The 10,183-nt window shown below is 58.0% G+C and overlaps 1 non-coding gene across 1 annotated transcript; it reads left to right on the top strand.

The window, feature by feature from the left end:
- The first annotated feature begins 9,689 nt into the window (after window positions 1–9,689).
- LOC144731327 (U6 spliceosomal RNA) lies at window positions 9,690–9,797 on the top strand. The gene has a single exon (XR_013587949.1). It is a non-coding gene; the product is annotated as a U6 spliceosomal RNA (small nuclear RNA).
- Window positions 9,798–10,183: the final 386 nt, after the last annotated feature.

Here is a 10,183-nt window from a genome sequence, read left to right as displayed (position 1 = left end):
GCTGAGTCGCACGCAGAGTGCGCGACACGGAGCGGGGGAGAGGGCACAGAGAGAGGCGGGGGGTGGGAGGGGTGAGTGTGGGGGGGGGGGTGTGCTCTCCCTTCACTCTCTCCCTGCCTCTCTCCCACTCTCGACTCGCACGCCTCCTCCCTCTCCCCCCATCCTTGTTGCATCTCTTACTCTCGATCAACAACCCCCACCCTCATCCCTCTCTCCCCTCCCTCTCTGTTACATCTCCCTCCCTCTCTGTGTGGCGGTGACATCATCACAGCGCCTGTGCCAGGCTGTGTGCACTGTGAGGCCACGTGAAGTGTCGAGGTCACGGGACAGACCCAGCAGGTGCCACGGGTCGACTGACTGAGATGCGTGGAAGATGCGCCACCTGTGCCCCCTACTGTGCCAACTCGCTGCATTTTAGACGCCCGGCGCTCCGCTCGTTGTTGTGAGGGTCGCTCCTCTGCACTCAGTTGTTGTTGGAGGGCGACTGCCTCCCTACTGCTCAGTAGCAGCGTCCTTCACGAGCTTCCTCCACGAACACACAGACACACACAGACACAGACAGACACACACAGACAGACACACAGACACACACAGACAGACAGACACACAGACAGACACACACAGACAGACACACCTACACACAGACACACAGATACACACAGACAGACACAAACAGAGAGACAGACACACACATACACACCACAGACACACAGACAGAGAGACAGACACACACACACAGACACACACACAGACAGACAGACCCACAGACACACACAGACGCACACACAGACACACACACAGACAGACAGACACACCTACACACAGACACACAGATATACAGAGAGACAGACACACACAGACACACCACAGACACACAGACAGAGATACAGACACACACAGACACACACACAGACAGACAGACACACACAGACACACAGACAGACAGACCCACAGACAGACACAGAGACGTGTACCGCGTCCTACAAACACCCCTCCCGAGTACCCCCGTCGGAGAGCTGGGTTCACTCATCCCATCACCACCACCATCATCCCTCCCTCTCTCTCCGGTGGGGGTCGATAAAGTGAGCACCACTTTGTGGGTGAGAATCAACAGCGGGGGTCGCCCTCTTCAGAGAGACTCTGAATGAATAGGAATGTGGAATCTCCACCATTGGCTATGCCACGGTGGCTATGAGATGTTAACTACCTCGCCTGGTGTGCAGGAGGTCGTGGGTTTGATCCCCACCCTGACGCGTGGACTTTTCTCTGGGTCGTCCGGTTTCCCCCTCCACATTAAGAATCAAGGCCACGTGTTTAGAGTATTCGGCTGATGCTGTTCACTTCCACGTGGTGGTGGTGGTGGTGATGAGGCCACGTGTTTAGAGTATTCGGCTGCTGCTGATGCTGTTCACTTCCACGTGGTGGTGGTGGTGGTGATGAGGCCACGTGTTTAGAGTATTCGGCTGCTGCTGATGCTGTTCACTTCCACGTGGTGGTGGTGGTGATGAGGCCACGTGTTTAGAGTATTTGGCTCCTGCTGCTGTTCACTTCCACGTGGTGGTGGTGGTGAGCGACCGCGTTGAGCCGTCATTTGTGGTGGGCCAGGCCACTTCTGACAAGAGAGCTACATAGCTCAGTGGGGCCTTGCCTGGCAAAATAAAACAAATAGTTCCATAGTTTCATGTAACGGCAGTATTTGGCTGCCTCTACATGTACACATCCCATCAGCCGCACGGCTTTTCCTTCTGGGAGTGCGTAATGTCGGCAGCACCGATTCTAGAGCTGCAAACAACTCTCTCGTCGTCTCGACATCCCGTGTCTCATCAGCAGAGCCAGGCTTGGCTGAAGCAATGTCGGTAAAATGGTGCAGCGACGCACAACTTAAGAATGATCATCTCGCGTCGTTGCACAGAATAACTGCAGCAGCTGCCCCGGTTCACGTCGTGATCGGGGGCAGGGGGGGGCGAGATGCAGCTCCTGAACGGTGTGGCGACGGATATCGAAACGACGCAAAATGGAAGCGGTTCGCAGGGCAGCGGTAGTTAGTGGGTGGTGCTAGTGGTGGTGCTGGTGGTGGTCGTGGTGCTGGTGGTGGTGGTGCTGGTGCCGGTGGTGGTGGTGCTGGTGGTGGTGGTCGTGGTGCTGGTGGTGATGGTGGTGATGGTGCTGGTGGTGGTGATGCTGATGCTGGTGGTACTGGTAGTCGTGGTGCTGGTGGTGATGGTGCTGGTGGTGGTGGTGCTGGTGGTGGTCGTGGTGCTGCTGGTGATGGTGCTGGTGGTGGTGGTGCTGGTGGTGGTGGTACTGGTGGTGGTGGTCGTGGTGCTGGTGGTGATGGTGCTGGTGGTGATGGTGCTGGTGGTGGTGGTGCCGGTGGTGGTCGTGGTGCTGGTGGTAGAGGCGACGTATAACGAGACAGGAGGGGACGTGAGTGTGGGGTTGAGGCGATGTGCATCGTCAAGTGGCGGCCCTGTGCGTGACACGACGTCACGGGGGGGGAGGCGATTCGGGGTATGTCTGTAATAGAATACACAACATGCATGTACAATGGTGTCCCCTGCCTACAACATGAATCTCTCTCCCCTATCCTGTGGCTCTCTCTCTCTCTATCCCATTGTCACTCTCTTCTCCAGCCCTGCGTCTCTCTCCCCTCTCTCTCTCTGTTTCCTTTCCTCTCACTGTCTCTCCTCCTCCTCACTGCGCGTGGCTACGGGCGAGTTGGTGGGGGCCATCAGCCGCCTGCTTGCCAAGCCCAGCGCAGTGGCGACTCGTGACTCCGTGTGCGTCCGAGACAGACCGGGACCCCAAACTCTCTCTCTCTGCCTCTCTCTGTCTCTCTCTGCCTCTCTCTGTCTCTCTCTCTCTCTGCCTCTCTCTCTCTCTGCCTCTCTCTGTCTCTCTCTCTCTGCCTCTCTCTCTCCGGCAGTACATATGTAGGGCTGTTACGGGAGGGCTGTAAGTGCATACGATCCAATGGGTAACAAACACAGTGGGCGGAGTTACGGGAGTACACGGGGGGGGTGCCCGCAGCGACGTCCGCATCAGGCAGCCTGGGGGGTTGTGATCCTGATGGGGGGTATAAAGGGGGAGGACAAAGAGAGCTCGGGGCTCAGTCTGGGAACGAAGGAGGAAGAGTGAAGATCCTCTAGCTAGAGCCCTGGACTCCCCTCGACGCCGCCCTTGTCAGGGCTGCAGAGGAGCGAGCCAGAGGCGTGGTTCCGTGAACCAGGGTTAGACCCTGGGACTCCGGAGACCGTAGCCCGACTCACCAGTGTCGGGCCAGTTAGCCTCCCCTAGCTCGTTAGAGGAGGACTTGGGGATAGGTGAGATTAGCTAGGGGGTATCCCCAGTTATCCGGGTGAGGGGGCCGCTACCCCCTCTAGTGTTGTCCTGTACCGATAAGCTGAAATAAATATACGTGTGCCTCAACCTGGGTGTCCAGCGTCTTCACCGGTACTTCATCTGGTGTCAGAAGTACTACGGACATGGAAACACGTCAGACAGCTCGAGCCAGAGTACCGGAGGAGGACACTGCTGAAGTCGTTGAGCCCGAGGCGGCTCACCAAGACATGGCGCAGCCGGGGGCCGACGCGTTCCTACCGGGGCATCGGCATGAAGAGGGGCCGCAGCCAGACGCGCTACGGCTGGCTCACGAGAGACTGGCGGAGCTACTGTACGCCGCTGCCGCCACGCTGGAAAACATCACGCGGCTGGGGGCTGGTGGTCCACCACGGGGCGAGGGGAGTCGTCAACCTGAGCGCCTTCCCGCCATTTCTGAAAACTCAAACTTTGAATTTCCCGCCATCGTCACGGCAGCTGCGGAGGGCGTGGCCGGGCTCAACCTTGGGTCCGACACCGCTCTCGCTGGGACAGCTGCGTCATCTCCAGCGGAGGGAGCGTCATCACATCCGCGACAGGCGATTCCATCTGCCATTCGCGCCGACGCACAGCCGAGTCCCGGGGATAGCAGCCTACAGACGTCCAAGGCGAACGCTGCGCTACAACAACGGCTGCCTCCGCTGAAAGAATTTGTTGGTGCAGAGGGCGACTGGGGCGGCTTCCAGCGACGCTTCATCGCCCACCAAGAAATGGCAAGGTGGTCCGACGATGAAGCCCTCTGCGCGCTGCCGGCGCTCCTCGACGCAGACGCGCTCGCCGCCCTCACATCGGCGCCGAAAGAGAAGCGGTCTACTCTGCCGAAGGCACTACAGCTGCTGGCCGGGGTCTATGGACCTTCAGCGGAATGCAGAGAGCGGTTCTACGAGCGCAAGCGGGGTGAGAAGGAGTCGCCCCTGGCATACAGGACGAGCCTCCTAGCGCTGGCTAAGACGGCTTTTCCCCGTATGGACGACGATGGCGTGGACGCGATGGTCACGGAGAAAATACTCCTCCTGGCAGACGACCTGGACATCGCTGTCGTCGCACAGGAGGACGCCGAGATGACCTCTCTTCAGGCGGCGCGCCTCCTTCACGCCAACCTTCTGTCCCTGCGGCGGAAAGCCAGCAGGGCATCGGCAGGGCGTGCGGTGGCTGCAGCCACCCTTCCGACGGAGGAGCTCTTCGCCGTCGACCATCGACGGCAACAGGCGCAAGAAGTACGGTCGGCCCGGGACGGGTCAAGCCGTTTCAACCGCCCGTCGTCTCCACCGGGGCTCCCGCGGTGTTTCAACTGCGGCGTCCGGGGCCACGTCGCCTCGGGGTGCCGCTCTCCTCGACAGCGCGGGACGACGGCTCGACGGGACGCCGGGCCTCCTCCTCCCAAGCTCCAGCAACATGACCCGGCGAGTCGCGGCACCACACATGTTTGGCCAAAGCACCTACCCATTGCACGCTCTCGCACCACAACAAACGGGGGGCCGATGTCGCGTAGCGAGGGGCCAACGCGGATCACTGCGGGGACTCAAATCGAGCCCAAACAGTGGTCCGTGTTGGCCCATCGCGTGGTAGCCGCGTCGTCAGGGTCGTCGGCCGTAGTCGGACACATTGACGGGGTAGAAGTACGCATCTTGGTCGATACGGGGGCATCGGCGACAATCATTTCGGAATTAATTTACAATATTCTGCCCGTACAAAGCCGGCCTTTACTGCCGGTTAACGTCCCATTCTATGCCGCTAACGGGGGCTCTCTCGGCATCATGGGACAGATTCGAGCGCAAATTTCTATTGGGGACATCAAATTGTCGGGGCCGATTTTCGTTTCCTCCTCGCTGGCGGTTCCGTGCCTGCTGGGGACGGATTTCTTAGGTAAAATGCCCATTCGTATTTTGATCGACCAAGGATGCATTGAGCTTCCATCGGGGCGGCGCATGGCGTTCCTGCCATCCCCTGCGGCGGCTCGGTCGGCGTTCGCGACGGTACCGGCGTTCGTCGTTGAAACTGTTCGTGTGCCGCCGGGAGCTCAAATGCTAGTGCCTCTGAAACTTCGTAAGCCCTTCGCTAAGGGCATAGGGGATCAGGGTGTTTTGCTGGGACCGTCTAGGGCCGGGGTTAATGGGCCTCATTTGATTCCGGCCCAGACCGTCGTAAGAGGGGACGGGGACCCTTTCATCGCGGTCCTAAATGTGGGATCGCAGACGGTGGTGGTTCCTCAAGGGACGGTGCTCGCTCACGCGACGCCAATGCCCTGCGAGGAACCTGTCGCGAACCACGTTGGCACTGCTTCCCGGATGCTCCCACATTCGGACAGCGATGAAGGGTGGATCGACGCGCTTTGTGCGGGATCGACGGACCTGACAAATTCAGAGCGCCAACAGCTTAGAACGCTACTGAGGGAATTTTCCGACGTTTTCAGTCGTGATAAATATGATTTGGGTTGCACTCACCTGCTGCGTCACCATATTGACACGGGTGACAGCGCGCCAATTCGCCAAAATCCGTTTCGGTTAAGTCCCGCCGAAAAGGACCATGTCAAATCGGCTGTTGATGACATGTTAGCCGCCGACATCATTTCTCCCTCCACCAGCCCGTGGGGAGCGCCGATTGTCCTGGTTAAAAAGCAGGACGGCTCGTTGCGGTTTTGCGTGGATTTTCGGCGCCTTAATAAAATTTCGGTTGCCGACGCATACCCGCTCCCACGGATGGACGAATCGCTGGACGCTTTGGCGGGAGCGCGATTCTTCTCCACACTAGATTTACTTTCGGGATTCTGGCAGCTTCCTCTGGACGATGATTCTAAGCCTAAAACTGCTTTCCGTACACCGCACGGCCTGTTCCAATTCAACCGGTTGCCGATGGGCTTACACTCAGCGCCGGCAACTTTCCAGCGATTGATGGAATTGGTTTTGGCTGGATTGCAATGGGAATCGTGCCTGATTTATTTGGATGACGTTATTGTCTTTGGTAAAACTTTTGATGAACATCTCCAGAGGTTGCGGGCGGTTTTCCTAAAGATGCGGGCTGCTAATTTGAAATTTAAGCCCCAAAAATGCCATTTGTTACGCGAGTCGGTGCGTTATTTGGGGCACATCGTAGGGCGCTCGGGTATTGCTACCGATCCCGCCAAAACGCAGTGTGTCAGCTCCTGGCCGACTCCCACCTCGGTGGGAGAGGTCAGGAGTTTTATTGGCTTCGCATCATATTACCGACGCTTCGTCGCTAATTTTGCAACAATTGCCAAACCCCTACACGCGTTAACATCTAAAGGGGTTCGGTTCCACTGGGGTCAGGATGAGGAAGCTGCTTTCTGCTCCCTTCGGGACGCGCTGGTGAAGGCTCCTCCCTTGATTTACCCAGATTTTTCGAGGCCGTTTTTGCTCGACACCGACGCGAGCAACACGGGTATTGGAGGCGTGCTTTCCCAGGTGGTTGACGGCGTGGAACGGGTGGTCGCGTACGGCAGTCGGGTGTTGTCTCCAACGGAGCAAAGATATTGTGTCACCCGTAGGGAACTGTTGGCAATTGTCTATTTCATCCAACAGTATCGCCCATATCTGTACGGTCGGCATTTCACCGTCCGCACAGATCATGCGGCACTGCAGTACGCCCTGAAGGTTCAACAGCCATCGGGACAATTGTCCCGATGGCTGGAGGTCCTCCAGGATTTCAGTTTTGAAACCACTTATCGTAAGGGCGTTCGCCACACCAACGCTGACGCTCTGTCACGGATGCCAACCGCCTCCGAATGCGCATGTCTCCTGGGGTCGGGGCGTTGCAAGCCAGTGGGGGACGTGATGGTTCCGGTCCTGGCGGCGGCCGCCGACGATGAAACGGTAGTCCCCATTGATATCGCCGAACAGGGGAGAGATTCCCTGCTTGGATTGCCCGTTGATGAATGGGGGCGCCTCCAGTTGGAGGATGCCTCCCTCCTCGCGTTGCGTCGTCGCGCCGGGGAGAGGGGGCGTGTGACGGGTCATGCCGACGCATGGGAAACCCATGCGGGCTTGCTTATGCATTGGGACGGGAAATCCCAGCGTCACCGGCTGGTGGTCCCTTCTGGCCTACGAGGTAAGGTGGTGTGGGCTGCTCATGAGCGCCTCCTCCACCTAGGTACCCAGAAAACACTCGCCTTGCTTCAGCTGAATTTTTTTTGGCCGGGTATGACAAGGGATGTTGCTGATCTGTTGGCGGCATGCCCTCAGTGTGCGCAGCGCAAACCACCGGCACGGGAGTCGAACCCGCCCTTACAATCCATCCAGGTCTCCAGAATAAATGAACTGGTCGCACTGGATATTCTGGGGCCATTCCCCGCCACCTCCAGGGGAAATAAATATTTGCTTACTGGGGTCGAATATTTTACGCGCTGGCCTATGGCCTGGCCCCTGGCGAATCAGTCGGCAGCAGCCATCGTCGACGCCTTTGTCCAAGGTTATGTCATGGACAAAGGTGCCCCGGAGCGGTTGTTGACCGACCAGGGTAGAAATTTTTCGGGGAAACTCCTAAAACAAGTCTGTGATCTCCTGGGAACGAAAAAAATTCGAACCTCCCCCTATCACCCGCAAACGGACGGGATGGTCGAGCGTCTGCATCGCACCATCACGTCTATGTTGTCGCAGCAAGTTTTCGGACTCACAGGCTGATTGGGACTTACAAATTCAAGGGGTTCTAGCGGCATACAGATTGGCTCCCCATGCTGCGACGGGGTTTTCACCTTTCTTTCTTATGTATGGCCGCGAACCCGACCCACCTGTTCGGGCACAGTTGCAGATCCACGTGCCGCTGGGCAAATCTAAATTGGACGATCACGTTAAATTTAACCTTGACAAACTGACTGAGGCGCGGGATGCGGCGAGGCTAAATTCTGACAGGCGTCAGAAGGCGAACGAGCGCCTCAGACTGGCTCGCGCGCACGTGCTGCAGTGGAAGCCGGGGGACAGGGCATGGCTGCACTGTCCCCAGGTACCACTCGCGACCTCCTCTAAACTCGTACGCCCGTGGCGGGGCCCCGTCGAGGTTATTGAGGTTTTGAGGCCTCAGTGCGTTCGAATCCAATGGGGGAGGCGCCGGTGGTTTGTACACCCCTCTAGGCTGAAGCCGTTTGTTGCGGTGCGGGGGCCCACGCCACGCACGCGAGGCCAAGCATGTGGGGGGTCGACCGACTCGGAGGGTCCGTCGCTGCTCTCGCCTGATGTGTTGCCGGCTGTCCCACCCACAGGTGTACCGGGAATGACGGGCTCACGCCCTGGAACCCCCACAGGTGATGCCGACAGTCGCGCGACTTCAATCGCGACCTCACCTCGAATGGGACAGCCGCCACCGGATGGTCCGCCGTCCGGGGTTGCCCCGTGTGACGGGCCTGCGGCAAGGACGCGCGCTAAAATGCGCAGACTCTTATAATATACAGCAGGAAGAAAAAGAAAAAAAAAAAACTTTTCTTATTTATTTTCCTTCACGTGTCATGGTTACTGTATGCTGCGTCGGTGGTGTGCTCCTTGCACACTGAGTGTGTTGTGTTGTGTGGGCGCGGTGTGTGTGTTGTGGGTGCATTGTGTGTCGTGGGTGTGCTGTGTGTGATGGGGGAGTTCCTGGCTAGTTGTACATACGTGCTTACGGATTTCGTATTTATGCGGGGGGGGGGGGTGCGTCGGACATTCCCTTCGGGGGTATGGTTGTTGTTCTTGTTGTTGTTCTGCTATTTGCATTTTGTTGAAAAAATGAGGCACACACGGGGTCGAGGGGTAATTGTTCCTTTATTTGGAATTGTTGCAGCCGGGACGGCTGCGAGCTGTAATGGGGGGGGTGATGTAGGGCTGTTACGGGAGGGCTGTAAGTGCATACGATCCAATGGGTAACAAACACAGTGGGCGGAGTTACGGGAGTACACGGGGGGGGTGCCCGCAGCGACGTCCGCATCAGGCAGCCTGGGGGGTTGTGATCCTGATGGGGGGTATAAAGGGGGAGGACAAAGAGAGCTCGGGGCTCAGTCTGGGAACGAAGGAGGAAGAGTGAAGATCCTCTAGCTAGAGCCCTGGACTCCCCTCGACGCCGCCCTTGTCAGGGCTGCAGAGGAGCGAGCCAGAGGCGTGGTTCCGTGAACCAGGGTTAGACCCTGGGACTCCGGAGACCGTAGCCCGACTCACCAGTGTCGGGCCAGTTAGCCTCCCCTAGCTCGTTAGAGGAGGACTTGGGGATAGGTGAGATTAGCTAGGGGGTATCCCCAGTTATCCGGGTGAGGGGGCCGCTACCCCCTCTAGTGTTGTCCTGTACCGATAAGCTGAAATAAGTATACGTGTGCCTCAACCTGGGTGTCCAGCGTCTTCACCGGTACTTCACATATACTAAAATTGGAACGATACAGAGAAGATTAGCATGGCCCCTGCGCAAGGATGACACGCAAATTCTCTCTGCCTCTCTCTCTGTTTCATTTCTCTCCCCTCATTGCGACCGCCCCTCAGTGGAAACAAATGTACAAGTCTCCCGTAGCCAAACGCTGCGGTGACCTCCAGTGGAGGTTGGCACACTGCACGTTGCCATCGGCCGTGTGGCTCAGCCGAATCTCGCCAGGGGTAACAGACTTGTGCATTTCCTGCGGTGCCAGGGAGGATCTGCCCCACCTGTACTTATACTGCCAGCGGCTCAAACCAATGTTCCGCCTTTTGGGTGACATCTTCAGGAAACTGGGGGGTGCCCTTCTACAACAGCAGCTTCGTATATGGGGTGGTGCCTTACCTGGCTAACAAGCGCCATGACCTCGCCAACTTCGCCTGCGCGCAGGCGAAGATGGCGGTGGACAGAACGAGAAAAAAGA

The sequence above is a fragment of the Lampetra planeri genome, chromosome 38, assembly GCF_965212315.1.
Source record: "Lampetra planeri chromosome 38, kcLamPlan1.2.h2, whole genome shotgun sequence".
Taxonomy (NCBI): Eukaryota; Metazoa; Chordata; class Hyperoartia; order Petromyzontiformes; family Petromyzontidae; genus Lampetra; species Lampetra planeri.
This window is presented reverse-complemented; position numbering and strand designations above follow the sequence as displayed.